The sequence below is a fragment of the Nannospalax galili genome, unplaced genomic scaffold (assembly GCF_000622305.1).
Source record: "Nannospalax galili isolate Female #2095 unplaced genomic scaffold, S.galili_v1.0 scaffold999, whole genome shotgun sequence".
Lineage (NCBI taxonomy): Eukaryota > Metazoa > Chordata > Mammalia > Rodentia > Spalacidae > Nannospalax > Nannospalax galili.
Genome location: NW_008344824.1, coordinates 1,351,536 through 1,356,562, shown reverse-complemented (window position 1 = coordinate 1,356,562; position 5,027 = coordinate 1,351,536). Strand labels below are relative to the sequence as shown.

General features: G+C 38.8%; 1 pseudogene; it reads right to left on the bottom strand.

Moving 5' to 3' along the window:
- Positions 1-960: 960 nt before the first annotated feature.
- LOC115071697 lies at positions 961-4,442 on the bottom strand (annotated as a pseudogene).
- Positions 4,443-5,027: the final 585 nt, after the last annotated feature.

Genomic DNA, 5,027 nt, shown 5'->3' with positions numbered 1-5,027 from the left:
GAGGTAATCATTTACATACTTGTGTATACATGTGAGGCCAGAGGCCAATCTCGAGTGTTATTCCTCAATAGCCATCCAAATTCATTTATTGAGACTGGGACCTGGGGCTCACTGAGTAGGCTAGGCTTGCTGGCTAGGGGGCTCCTAGGAGCCTCCTGTTTCCCACATGCCAGTTCTGGGATGACAACTGAGCCACCATATCTCCTTTCCATGTTGGTGCTGTCTTCTCATGCTTGTGGGGACAGCACATTACTGACTGAGATATCTCTCCAGCCCTCATTTCTGAAACTTTCATGCCATACATACACACATGATTTTATGTATCTATACAAAATCTAGAAAACAAAATGTGGCAGCATATGCCTTTAGTCCCAGGACTCAGGAGGTAGAGGTAGGCAGATTTCTGTGAGTTTGAGGCCAGCCTGATCTACATAACAAGTTGCAGCCCAGCAAGGGTTACATAATGAGATCCTGTCTCAAAATTAAGTGAAATAAAATAAAATAAAATAAATGAACCACAAGTGAGAGAAAATATGGCATTTGGCTTTCTGAGACCAGTTTAATTTGCTTAATATTCTCTCCAATTGCATTCATTTTCCTGCAAATCACATAACGTTCACCTTTATGACTGAAAAATTCCATTGTATATATGTACCACATTTTCTTTACACACTCCTCTGTTATTAGTCACCCAGGTTGATTATAACTACTATTGTGAATAGTATTGAAATAAACATTGATCTGCAAGTTTTTCTGTGATACATTGCCTTGAAGTCCTTTAGGCAAATCCCTAAGAGCAGCATAGCTGGGTCATGTGGTAGGTCTATTCTCAGTTTTTTGAGACATCTCAATATTGAGTTTCGTAGTGAGTTGACTAGTTTACCTTACCACCAGCAGTGTATAAGGGTTCACTTTTGCTCATATCTTCATCAACATTTGTTGTCATTTGTTTTCTATATTTTAATAAATGAATAGGTCTTTAATAGGTTTATAAAGAATATTTAACTGTATAAAACTTATAAGAAGGGCCAGGGTTGCAATGAACAGAGTCACAGAACATACTGAAGAGGTTTACATAGTCAGTCTCATTGGAATTATAGGGTCAAATTCTTAAGTACTGACTTGTACTTCACATTGTTACACTGGGTTGCTATTTCTGACTGAACCCAGCATTTCAAAATTGGTAACACTTCACCACAATACATCAATAAATCTGGGTTGTTGAAAACAATTAGGATGCCTCCATCTTTCCTATGAGGCTGGAGATAGTGATGGTGCATGAGAAAAAAAGACTTGGAAAAAAATCGATGCACTATGCATCTTGTATGGCATGAGGACTTCAGATTCCTTGTACAAATAGTTGGGAGTGTCCATGACATTGTCACTACCTCTGTTACGTTTCTCTTGTGTAATGAAGCCAACTCATATGAAACCACAAAATGTCCTGTTGCAATGTAATATTTAATTATTGGCAGGTCTATAAATCCAGAATGCTTTCTGCATAATTTACTTTTATTAAAAGATCTCTGTGAGGTGGTGGATGATAAGGAAACAGAGTTTTCCAGACAGCTGTTCAGTTACTCATATGAACTCATAGCAAAAGCAATGGTGACAGAATGAACAAGTACCACATTAGCTCAAGCCAGACAAAATCCTAGTGTAAATGTGGGGAAGTGGGTAAGAAACCCCAACCCTATCTGAGAAACTATTGGAAACTGATGACTACTGGGAAGAGGAGTCAGTCTCCTTTAAGGATGTGACTCTTGGTAGGTTAACCAGGTTCCAGTGGATGTATCTGACATTTGAGGACACAAATTAGACTCTATCAGCCTTTATATATAATATATTATATACATTATATATATAATAGATTACATGAAATTGATGGGCAGGGGGTAGAAAAGGGGATACAAATAAGGGAGGTGATCTAAATAATATCAAAATGTATTTTATGAAATTCTTAAAAATTCAATCCCAAAGGGAAAAAATTCTGTGGAAACCATTTTTGAAAAATTCTTGCCTCAAAATAATTTCAGAATAAGTGGTATTTATGCAAGTATATTCTAGTCTGCTTTCAATTGCTATGACAAAACGCTCTGACCAATACAAACTTGGGAAAGAAAGGGTTGATCTGGCCCACATCTTCCAGGTCACTGTCACAGTTCACTGCTGAGGGAGCCCAAGGTGGGAACTCCAGGCAGGCACCTGGAGGCAGGAACTGAAACACAGGCCTTGGAGGAATGCTGCTTACTGGTTTGCTACTCTGGCTCATGCTCAGACTGCTTTCTTATACAGTACAGAGCAAACTTTCCAGGGGTGGCACTCCCCACAGTATACTGGACCCTCCCACATCACTCAAAAATCAAGAAAATACCCCGCAGACAAGGTCACAGGCCAGTTCAACGGAGGAAATTCCTCAGTTGAGGCTCCCTCAACCCAGGTGTGTCAAGTTGACAACTAAAGCTGTCCAGTACAAAAGCAGGTGTTGCTGAAGTCTGCAGCCAGGCTCTGGTGTGCAGAGCCAGGATACAAGAGTACCAGTGTTGGAGATGGACACTTGGGGACAAGCTGTCATTCATTTTCTTAATGACTACCATTCTGACTAGGGTGAAATGGAATCTCATTTTAATTTGTGTTTCCTTGATGGCTAGTGAATTTGAACTTTTTTCCTATGTGAATTTCCCATTTGTAATTCATCATTTGAGAACTGTGTTATTTTATTAGTCCATTTATTGGTTAAATTATTTGATTTTTTGTTTAGTTTTGGAGTGCTTTGTATAGTCTATGTTTAATCCTCTGTTAGATATATAGTTAGAAATGACTTTCACCCATTCTGTTGGCTATTTCTTCATTCATTAAGCTGTTCCCGTTGCTGTGCAGAAGCTCTTTAATTTCATGAGGTCCCAAATACTGGCATAATTTTCTGAGTGACTAGAGTACTATTCAAAAAAGTGCTTACCTGTGCCTATATCTTTTTTCCTTGCTTTTTATTCTAATAGTTTTAGAGTTTAGGGTCTTTATTAAGGTCTTTGATCCATTGGGAATTTACTTTTCAACAAGGTGATAGGGATCTAGATTCATCTTCTACATATGAATATCTGGTTTTCCCATCACTGTTTGCTGAAGAGGCTGTCTTTTCTCTAATGTGTATTTCTGGCATCATTGTAGACATATAGACAATGATGTTAGCTGTGTGGGTGTACATCTTGGTCTTCTAGTCTATTTCCTTGATCTACACGTGTGTTCTTGTGCCTGTACCATATTGTTTCTGTTATAGATGTATAGTAAGACTTGAAATCAGGTATAGTGATACTATTTTTTTTTGTTCTCTCTCTCTCTCTCTCTCTCTCTCTCTCTCTCTCTCTCTCTCTCCTTAGCTTTGGGTATCTGGGTCTATTGTGCTTCCATATTAATTTTAAGGCTTTTTCTGTTTATGTGAAGATGGAACTGGGATTTTGGTGGGGTTTGCATTGAATCTGTAGATTTTCTTTTTACAGTCTAGCAAGTTTTTCAATATTCAAAATTTTTCCAAATTATGAACATTGATGGTCTTTCCATCTTCCAGTGTCCTCTTCAATTTCTTTCTTTAGTGTTTTAAAGTTTCAATGAAAACTTTAGAAGTAGAATTCTTTTACTTCTTTGGTTAATATAATTGTTAATTTATTGTTGATATGATAAAACATCATGACCAAAAGCAACTTATGGAAGAAAGAGTTTATTTTGGCTTATGGTTCCAGGGGGAGAGTCCATAATGGTAGGGGAGGCATGGCAGCAGGCTGCTGGAGCAGGAGGTTGTTCACATTCATCCACACACAGGAAGCAAAAAGAGCAAACATGAAGAAGTGGGTCAAGGCTATAGAATGCTCAAAGTCTGCCCCCAGTAACGTACTTCTTCCAGCAAATTTCCATAACCTCTCCAAACAGCACCAGCCATTGGGGGATCATGTTTTTGTTCAAATACATGAGCCTATGGGGACACTTTATTCAAACCACCACAATTAAGCTTATTCCAAAGTATCTTATCTGTTTTAAAATATGTTTTATTGATTAAATTTGTTTGACAATTTCATACATGCATATAAGTTACTTCTGATGATTCTTACCTCTAATTCTCTAATCTCCTTCCCACACCTGTCATTTCCCTCCTCCCTACAAGTCCCTCTCTCACATTCATGACTTTTTATTTAGTTTTGCGACCCACTGATTTTAACAAAGGTTGTCTTTATAACCATGGGTTTGGAGCTATCCTGGAGGCTGGTGGTCTTGCCCTTGAGGGCACAACTGAGGACAATGACTGTGCCTCCTCCAGAATCCATCAGTGGCCAATAGCTCAGCAGGGTAGGGCCCATGAGCTCCTTCCCAGCCCTTGACTGGTTGTTGATAGGCCCAGTTTTGTACAGGACCACAGATACTGAGAGATCATGTTGCAATGACTGTGTCATGCCCTGAAGATATCATTTCAGAGCCTTTCTATCTTTGAGCTCTACTCTGTTTTATATGATATTTTCTGAGCATTAGAGGGGGTGGTATAAGTGATCTGTTTAGGCCTGAGCATTCAATGGTCACTTATTCTCAGCACCTTGAGCAGCCTTCAGCCTGCAGTTATTGCCTTTGACTGTCCTGACCTGAGTAGTTACCTTTCTTATACATCCCAGGTCCAACTGCCTCGGGATGGCACTGCCCACAGTGGGCTGGGCCCTCCTGCATCAATTAAAAACTAAGAAAATGCCTCACAGACATGACCACATGCCAGTCTGATAGAGGAAATTCCTCAATTGGGGTTGCTTATTTCCAAATGACTCTAGTTTGTGTTAAGTTGACAAAAAAAACCCCACTAGTCAGCACAGTATATTTACACAATGAAATATTAATCATCTGTTAAGAAAATGAAAGTATTAAATTTGCAAATAAATGGATAAAACTGGAAGCAATCATCCTGAGTAAGGTAACCCAGACCCAGAAAGATAAATATCATATGTTCTCTCTCATAAGTGGATGCTAGCTTTGCATAGTTATATCTTAGATTG